The 10685-nt window shown below is 37.0% G+C and overlaps 1 long non-coding RNA gene across 1 annotated transcript; it reads right to left on the reverse strand.

Moving 5' to 3' along the window:
• Nucleotides 1-459: 459 nt before the first annotated feature.
• LOC112050095 (uncharacterized) lies at nucleotides 460-3089 on the reverse strand. Its single transcript, XR_002887129.2, has 3 exons — nucleotides 2248-3089; nucleotides 1902-2066; nucleotides 460-587 (listed from the first exon to the last, which is right to left on the reverse strand). It is a non-coding gene; the product is annotated as an uncharacterized LOC112050095 (long non-coding RNA).
• Nucleotides 3090-10685: the final 7596 nt, after the last annotated feature.

The raw sequence follows: 10685 nt of genomic DNA on the forward strand, positions 1-10685 counted from the left end.
GATAGCTACCCGCTTTGAAAACCAGGAGCTCGCTTTTTTTGGCATTATATAGTAGGCCATGTGATCTGGCATAAACCTCACAGATATTCAGGAGACGTCGTATGGAACCAATCGTAGGGCCCAGCAACACCATATCATCGGCATAACTAATATTATTAAAACATGTATCCCCAACAAAGCATCCTACATGCGTGCTGCTAAGCCTCACAATCAGCTATTATCCTCCTAGCCTTATTATATATATTATCCTCGTATTCCTACGGGAACGGGAACCACGCGGGTGAAACTGCTCGGCGTCAGCTAGTACATTATGTTGGTGTGCTTAAATTAAGTACCTACCTATTTATACTACTTAATACCTAGTACATAGAAAGTTAAGTGAAGGAAGGCTCTTATTTCATTTTCTCTTTTGAACTCGTGCTGGTGCTGTAGTCGATTTTATTCTCGGTGTATAAAATGTCAATGAGGACACGCCAGTTTTGAGTAAAACTTATTGATTTGCACGCGACAATCTTTTGTATGGTTAAAAATAGTCAGTTTTGAGTTTACACCATCAAAACCACTATTGCTATAGCCGCGCTCAGTATCTGAAAAATAATGTAAAGTACAGTTCGCGCGGCGAGAGTTTGGCTTTGACCGTTATTGCGCAGAAATCAGAAATTGGGTATCAACGGGCATTAGCGGGGTGCGGGGCGGGTGCGCGGTGCTCTGATTGGCGCTCCAGTCGTTACCTGCCTCTCGCACCGAAACGACGTACCGCGCACTCCTGTTGTACAATCACGTTCACAAATGAATTGCTATTTTCGTTAATTGTTGTCGATTGTTATTATTTGTTGAGTTTGTTTGTTTAAGTTTTTTTGTTAAATATTAATATTACCCCCTTTTGGTGTTGCAGATTATCCAGGGACACACTGTATTTAATAATTATTTTAAGTTTTCTTTTGTTCTTATGTACCAATTTTACATGTATCTTGGAATAAATAATTTTATTAAAAACAATTATTTAGAATTTTCATTGCTGTCTCTGTATAAACATTTTAAATATGTAAAATAACTATCAATAGTTTTAATAAATGAAGAAGTTTATCTACTTCGTATTATTTTCTAGCATTATTATCACTATACATGAATTTTGACCCACTCAAATATCCAACCTGGTACATAAAAAAGGAAAAGTATTGTGTGCGTGACAGTACCCATGCGCAGTAATCCCCTCCATCCGAAGGTCAAAGCCAAACTCTCGCCGCGCGAACTGTATTTAGGGCCCTTACATCCTTGCTGATGTGATACAGGGATACGGGGGAATGAAGTCAGAGAGAAGTGGTAAATAGTCTATAATAGTCTGGATAAATGGACTATTCAACACAAAAATAATTTTCCATCAACCAACCACCAGTAGTTCGTAGAGATTAAAGCATTCAATCATACAAACAAGCATACTCTTCAGCTTTGTAATATTAGTATAGATTTAAGATGTAGTTTATAATGCTTTTAAAACAGACGTCCTGGGTTCGATTTCCATTCCCATTCATTCCCAAACAAACCAAAGAGTACCTGCCTAAATTAATATACAGGGTACCCGAGGCAGACTGCCTTAAACTAACCGGGGGGTTAGTCCGCTAGAGCATTTTTGTTTTATTCTTGACAAGTTAGCCCTTGACTACAATCTCACCTGATGGTAAGTGATGATCTAAGATGGAAGCGGGCTAACTTGTTAGGAGGATGAAAATCCACACCCCTTTCGGTTTCTACACGACATCGTACCGGAACGATAAATCGCTTGGCGGTACATCTTTGTCGGTTTCATCTAAGATTTCAAAACTGCGTCGTTACATAACATCAGGTGAGATCGCATTTATAGATTTAGTCTTTATGTTAAAAAAATAGATGATTATATTTACCGTGCATGTACTTGATCTGTCGATAGTGAGAATGCCCATGGCCGAATACTTACAGGTGTTTAAATAGAGATGGTCATAAAACTTTGAAACCCCCTCCAGTAATAAATCACCCTCGGAGGTGACGTGCACCATAATCTGAGACACGAGAATTCTCGTTCGTTTATACTAGAAACAATAAAATATTCAAACATAGCAGTTACAATTACAACTATACCAATGCCAACGATTCTTACTTCAAATACTTTAATCTTCGCATTTCTCTTTTATTTGTGCTATGAGAAATTGCTACCAAAGAGGTTTAAGGTTTTTATAAGGACGGTGGCGGTGACGGTAAGTAATTACCTACCTATATATGTTAGGTAGATATAAGTTGATATCTCTTTTGATTAAGATAGGCTTTGTGGACTACAAGCCTATGAAAATTTTTTACCTGTGAAATGAACCAATAATATAGTGAATAACGCCTAGAAGATTGATACTAGGTATATCAGAAAATAACTGAGCACTATGCCGTCATTTCTTAGCAGTACAGGTGAGTACGCGAGTGAATGTGATTTCTCAGGTACAAATGATGAATCACGACAAATTATTAATGGTACGGCTTTGTTATAGCGTTAGAGATGATTAAAAATAAATGTCATAAAACCTAGTGTCGACCCCTGCGCTGGAAATATGTACGGCGTTTATGAGTAAAGTATCTGTAGTGTACAAAAGGAATTACACAAATGACGTACAGTAACAAATGACCTATATTGCTTTTGCGATTGTCGACGAATTATAAATTTGTACTGACTTCCGGCACCACCACTTTAGTACGGCACTAGGTTTTTCGACATTTATTTTTAATCATCTTTAACACTATAAGTATAACAAAGCCGTACATTAATAATAATTAGTCGTAATTCATCATCTGTACCTGAGAAATTCCATTCATTCGCGTACTCACCTGTACCGCTCAAAGATGGCGGCATAGTGCTCAGAGTTATTTTCTGATATAGTAACAGCCTTCTAAGCGTTATTCACGTTGGTTCATTTCACAGGTAAAATTTTTTCAAGGGCTTGTAGTCTTGGTTGTTAAATCATTTTCGTAGAACTTCAAAACTGCGGCCCGTTAAAATCAACTAATCTTCGAAGCTCTTTCGAGATCAACGGGATGTTCAAAATCAAAATATGCATATCCACAGATAATAATCAGGTGCTGTGGTGAAAGACCCGGCGAACGAGAATACTATTTCTTATATTATGCAGAAGCAAACACTTTTTTAAACAGTTTTTTTAACTTCAGGTTTACAAAATTTCTGCATATAAGAAATTATGAAGGTCTGGACAAGAACCTGCCTCAATAACTTTTTCAGGTACCTATTAATGATTCCTGATATAAAGGGTCTCGGTAGAAAGACAATCAGAAAAATGAATAAGAGTTGGAAGTAGGATTTTATAGATAGGAAAATGAGCATATACCTACGTGTATCTAGGTAACTTACTTGTTCTTCATATTCATGTGCAGGTTCTATTAGAATTAACATTTTTACCACATGGTACACTGTAAAACATCCGAAATGTACGAAAGCTATGAGTAGAGGCAGCGGTACAACTGTAATGAAAGTAGCGATCTATCATACATAGTAGGTAGTCAGGGATCCGGGGAGAATAGGGATGATGACACTTTTTTAAATTGTATATAAATTAAAAAGTAACAGGGTATCTGCGATCATTACTTTCGGAGCTACAGGGATTTAAAGGGTCAGATTTGCGGCGCTGCCGCGGATTCCTGAAAACGCCCCATACAAAATGGTACGAACTTATGACGTCGTAGGCAATTAATGATCGTTAGATTTGTATGGGCGTTTAAACAAAATTACTAATATCTTTGTTATTTCTGTGTTTATGTATTTAAAAATGTCACATTTAATGTAAGGAAGCTAAAACTGTATGAATTTCCATCTAATTACGATAAAAGATATTTAATACATTTTGTAATTTTATAATCTTATTTATTTTGCAAATATCCAGTCAATCTTTGCTTTTTTTGTATAAATGAGTTAACATTGACCTTATTTACCCGAATGTATCATAAAAATCAATATATTCAAACTTAGTCATCATCCCCATTTTTACAATTGATTACCTATTATCAAGTAAATTTTCCGTGAGTAGTTATCTTGATGAGACACTCAACTTTTATATTTACTAAAATTCAGCTAACAGGGATAACTACGTTAAAAATATTAGAAAAAAATGGGGTAGGTAAGGTAGGTAGGGATCCTTAGATTCCTTACATGTAAAGTAAAGAATAGATGATTTTTTATAGTCTATCCACAGTGTGGATAGATCTGCAAACATGGGCTGAAACAGCACCATTGTTTAATTTTTTGTGCATTATAAGGGCTCAGTGTTAATTTAATCTACGGAATCCTAGACTGCGCGTGGTCCGACACGCACTTGGCTGTTAAGTTATTAGTAGTTATTAGGTATTAATCTAATACATTTTAAGAGAAACAGTGGCATAAATTTTAAATTCATTAAGTTTTCTTTCTTTCAGAAAACTGATTTTTGAGAACACACAATTTTTATTGCGACACTGAACGAGGAACGATGACCGTTTGACGTCATTTGCGTTTGTTGTTTTTGTTAAATAGGTACCTAAAACATATTAAATACCTACTTGTGAGTAATAGGTAAATAAAACATACGAAACCTGTGGAAGTAAGCATGTCAGCGGTATTGATGATAAAATTTGCAAGAATTATAAGAATTTGCGAGATAAAACCAGCTGCGTGTAACAGTAGGAAGTGATTTTCGTTTTCGTTAAGTGCATTTGCCAATTTTGTAACTCCAACATAGGAATTATACAGTTGGTGAATTCTATGAGCCACCTGTAATCTACGGTACGGGATCGTTATACCTGAAAAAATATATTAATGAAGTGTAAGCGAAGTTTTACAAAGTTGTACGTAGCTATTTTAGCCAAGCGATTTAGCGTTTTGGTACAATGTCGTGTAGAAACCGATAGGAGTGTGAATTTTATCCTCTTCCTAACAAGTTAGCCCTTCTTATACTGCATCATCACTTACCATCAGGTGAGACTGTAGTCAAGGGCTAACTTGTAAAGAATAAAAAACAACTGTGCTTCAGGCTCACCGAGGCACAGGGCCAAGGGTGAAACAGTCTAACTTCGGGCGGCTACTGAAAATTTCTTCTAAGAAAAGTTACTACGAGTAAGATCTGTATAAAAGCTAATAATCATTGCACTAATGAGGCAGTGTTATTTGCGTAAGAACAAAGTACCTACTATTTATTTAACTATGGACTTTTGTTATATTTTATGGGAAACCTCTTAACAATTACATACGGATACCAGGTTAACAAATATATTTTTTCTAAATACAACTGGCGGAAACTAAAAAAGCTGTGGCGATGCCAAGCCAATGCCACTATGTATACGTAATTCAAGCTGTAGACATCTATATCACCTTTATCATATTTTTTTTTTGTTTTTCAGCCATTCTTTTTCTTTTTAAATTTTTCAGCAGGTAGAAAGAGGTACCTACAGGACATAATTCAGCGGCCGACTAACCTACATGGGCGGCGGGCGGCGACGCCGGGTAGACGGCGAGGCGATACGTGTAGCCTAATGCTAGCCACAAACCGTCAATTATTCTTACGTTTCTGTAGCACCCACGACTATAATTGATCGTGTGTTGGTCACTGCGTACATGACTTGTATAGTATGCCGCGTGGGTACTGCCGTTTGCTTTTCAGAAACGTGAGAATAATTGACCGTCAATGGCGACCTTAACGTAGTGTAACGTACGTAGCTTTACTCTGACACACTTTCAGCTATCATAATTGACGATGATCTAGTCAAAAGTTCTCGCTCTCATGCTGTAGGCACAGGACTTACCTCCATCATTCATTTGGTTTACGATACTTTCGAGACTAGTATTTATATTTCGGTGTCTGCTGTTAATTGAAACAGCCATGTAAAAGAAGTGTAATTCCAGAACGAGCATAATGTTATACACTATGAGTCTGTATATGGCATAGGCTGAATCTACAAACAAAATTTTAAAATAATAATTTATAGACACACACAAAAAATAACCTGTGAAATGAACCAACGGGAATAACGCTGTTAGATGTATTTGTTTGTTTTAAATGTACAAAAGTGGTGGTGCCGAAATAAGAAGTCAGTGCAAATTTTCGATAATTGCAGAAGAAATATAGGTTATTTATTACTGTACGGCATTTGTGTAAGTACATATACAGATACTTTACCCGTAAACGTTGTACATGTTTCTAGTGCACGTGTCGAAAGCCGAGGGTCGCAACCGTATCCCTACACCCATATGATATAAGGTCATTGTAAAATATTATTTAACATGGACAATAATGTTTAATAATAGGGATGATGACAGTTTTTTAAATTGTACATAAATTAAGAGTTTGCTAATAGTAAAGCAATTTTGTAAAAGGAACAGAGTAGGTATCTGCGATCATTACTTTCGGAGCTACAGGGATTTAAAGGGTCAGATTTGCGGCGCTGCCGCGGATCCCTGAAAAACGCCCCATACAAAATGGCACGAACTAATGACGTCGTAGGTAATGTAATGATCGTTAGATTTGTATGTGCGTTCAAACAAAATTAATAATATATTTGTTATTTGTGCGTTTATGTTTATAGATCATTTATTAAAAAATGACACATTTAATGTAAGGAAGCTAAAACTGTATGAATTTTCATCTAATACGGATAAAAGATTTTTAATAGATTTTGAAATTTTATAATTTCATTTATTTTGCAAATATCCAGACAATCTTAGCTTTTTATATAAAAATTAGTTAACATTGACCCTATTTACCCGACTGTATCATAAAAATCAATTATTCAAACCTAGTCATCATCCCCATTATGCCGACCAAAAATTTTAGTTAATATTTGTATTTAAATAAATAATTGTCGAAGTTATTTTCTGTCATAGTAACAGCCTTCTAAACGTTATTCACGTTGGTTAATTTCACAGGTAATTTTTGTCAATGGGCTTGTAGTCTACCACCTTTACGATCCAGACGATGACATGACGACCGACAATGCTTCCCGGACAACACAATCACAAGCAACACAGCGTCTTCGCCGGCGAAAACGAGGTCCCCGACATGTAACGTCACCTGGACGTGGGTTTTTCTAACTCACAATCTCGGGGGCGTCCGGACTGATTCACTCAGGTCACGGTTACACCCTCTCGAATGCCCCTCTAAGCCGAGGTCCGAGTCTCATAGGAGACGCCCTTAGAGAGTCGTTCCGTCCTCTATCTTTATTTCAGCCTTCGGGTCTCATCAGGCGATGCTTCTGCGCTCGCCCAAACCCTCCGATGACGCCGTAGTGGTCCCACATGGAGCCATCGGCACTTACTCAACAGGAAAAAAAAGAAAATTAAGAAAAATCTCAGGTATGCAGGTATAAAGGATTCCTCACGATGTTTTTCCTTCACCGTTTGAGACATACATTGAGACCGATCCGACTCTGATTCGAAGGCAGGGGCGGATCCACTGGGCTATCAAGACATGGGCTATCACAAATGAGAAATAGGTAGACTTATTTGGGGGGGTCGTATACTAAAATCATAATTAACCCTTCGCTTCGCCGTAGTACAAAAAGTATAAGTAGGTATTACGATACGATTATTATTATATACTTAGGTATTTTTATACATACAAATTTTAGCCTTGATCCTCGTCGTTAATATTAGAATCATTATAGAGCAAAAAATATATATGATCGCCATCGCCTTATATTTAACTGCTAAATCTGTGCGTTGGCCTTTCTGTATCTGAAAATATTATTTAATTACTTACTACCTACTCTTACACAGAGTTATTAGGTCACGAAAAATCTACATTAATTGTTCGGTGACCGATCAGGGGAATTGCGGTTCACGGAAACTCTGGATGGCCTTAGTACCATGCTCAATGACATCAGCAGAGTTTCTCAACAGGTAGGCCTGAAAATTAACATGGCTAAAACGAAAACAATGTGTTATACTTATGTATAGCTCTACCCATCTAACAATAGTTGAGAACGTTGCACTTGAAATTGTAGACGAATACATAGGTATACCTAGGACATTATTATGATCAGTTAGGTAGGTCCGATTTCGAGAAAAAGGTGAACCGCCGAATCCAACTGGGCTGGGCCGCATTCGGTAAACTTCACGATGTCTTTTCGTCCGATATTCCTCAGTGCCTGAAGACAAAAGTCTTCGTACAGTGCGTGTTGTCAGTGATGACCTATACTTAGTCACGAGACTTGGTCTTGTAAGAAAGCTCAGACTCACACAGCGGGCGAATGAACGAGCTATTGATAGGTTTGCGTGATCGAATCAAAACTGAGAAGACCCACAGAAGAACCAAAGTAACTACGTAAATTTAAACCTATAACACGGCGGCATCAGTAGGGAATTATCCATCCAGCATAGTTCCGTACCTCAAAAGAAAAACCGAACCCTTATAGGTTAAACAACATTGTTGTTCAACTGTCAGTCAAGAAACGCGTGGATGTATCGAGTTCAAATGTAAAACCATCTCAGGTCTACAGTAAAAAAAAACCTCGTAAAGTTGTAAATCAGTCCTAAAATACTAATATACAGATTATACGTGACATCTAACAATACCAATAGTAGATAATCCTATCTACCTTTGTAACTTTATCCATTAGGTTTAAGAAGTTTTTAGCTCTCCACTGACCGCGAAACAATGCCAGTGTTATAGGGGCGATTGTGACTATGTGATTGCCAAAACGTAACAGTATCGATTCCCTGACTATAGGAAGCCAACATATCCATAGAATGTTTGTAATATCTGAAAACAAAATGTTTTTTAATCCATCTTTCAAGTGACATACTCTTTTATTCCACACTGGCGGACGCTCGTTCACGTTAAATTCAGTTCAAACAAATCCCACAGAAATCATTGATTCCGGATAAAAACTAGCCTAAGTATATGTTGCTTACGTTCAGCCTTTCCAAAGATTAGCTAAAGACAGACAAGCAGTTAAACAAAAAATGTATATACCTACATTTGATTCTGTTTCAGTATAAAAAGCTATAAATAAGATAATAATTAGTGATATCGCAAATAAGATCTACGTAGACTTTCCAATAATCCCTTGAGCAACTGATGTTATTATTACATATACAAGTACATGGTAAAAAACTTACTCAATATAGCCATCACAAAAAGCCCGTAGTAGTATTGCGCTTTCGAGAGACGAACAAATGTCCCCGAGGGTGTGGTTTCAAAGCGAATAGGTGCTAATCCGACATATTGTGAAACTTTCAACATTACTTTTAGGTAGCCATCAACCTTCCACAACTCGTTTGCAGGTTGAGCCATACCTAATGATCTGCAAAAAATGCAAAACTTTTGATAGGTATTATAAGAAAGAAGAATAACAAATGTTTATTTGAAATAGTATAGAATTACAATGACGTCCTGGCCCTTAAACTAGGTAATCTATACTTATAATAAATCTGTAGAGAGGTCAATTCTGTACATGAAACATATTTCCAAAATAACTATCAGGGGGTCAGTGGTCGATACTGATGCCAAAAATGCAATCAGTAAAATTTTTGTCTGTCGGTCTGTCTGTCTGTCTATCTGTCTGTCTGTCTGTCTGTATGTTCTTTATAGAAACAAAAACTACTCGACGGATTTTAACGAAACTTGGTACAATTATTTTTCATACTTCTGGGCAGGTTATAGTATACTTTTCATCACGCTACGATGAATAAGAGCAGAGCAGTGAAGGGAAATGTTGGGAAAACGGAAGAAGTTACTCAATTTTTTAAGCTTCCGTCGCGTGTGCAGCCTTAATGGGTAGGGTAGGGGAAGGGTAGGGTAGGGAAGGAGTAGGGTAGGGCAGGGTAGGGGTAGGGTAGGGGTAGTTAAAAGTTTACATCTACCTTCACGCGGACGAAGTCGCGGGCTTCCGCTAGTCCCTAATAAAACTAGTTACGAGCCAATTGGGCCTTGTGTTTTTACAACTTTTTAAGGTTCCGTAGTGAAGGAACTGTTTTATTTTCACCATGCCCATTTGTCTTTCTGACAGCGGCTTAGCGCAAAAATGATTAGTATCTAGTACCAGCTAGAAAGCTAGAGAAGATATTGTTATTATCGAAGGTACCTACTTCTCCTACAACCAAAAAACCACTAAGTCTGCAAAGTGCAATTACGGAACCCTGAAATTTGCGCGTGGCTTGAGATGCACTTGTCTGGTTTTATTTATTTTTTAACCGACTATAAAAAAGGAGGTTCTCAATTCGTCTGTATGTATTTTTTGTATGTATATTACGCAATTACTCGAAGGCGCCTGGACTGATTTGGATAATTCTTTTTTCTATAATTAATATCAGAAACAATGTAATGAAGTCAAAACTACTAAAGATGACTAGAAATATATCAATAAAACTAGGAATTTACCTGGTTTTGCCTGATTATGATGAAGCACTAAGAGGGTAGGAATAGGAATACCTACACTTATCTATTTTTATTTTCCTGTAGCTCTATCTTATTTCATGGAAGTACCTAACGAAGGTACGCATAAGGGCAATCTAGGACTATCAATGATCTATCAAATACAAAGGCAAGCATGAAATGTTATATCAATTTTTGACCTTCAAAGGTACCTTCGACGAACAACCACTGTTTAATTGTGACTCAATATTTACAATCGCAACATCATTATTCATTATTACAAAGAAAAGCAAACGTAGGTACCATATTATT

The sequence above is a fragment of the Bicyclus anynana genome, chromosome 8 (genome assembly GCF_947172395.1).
Source record: "Bicyclus anynana chromosome 8, ilBicAnyn1.1, whole genome shotgun sequence".
In the NCBI taxonomy this organism is placed as follows: domain Eukaryota; kingdom Metazoa; phylum Arthropoda; class Insecta; order Lepidoptera; family Nymphalidae; genus Bicyclus; species Bicyclus anynana.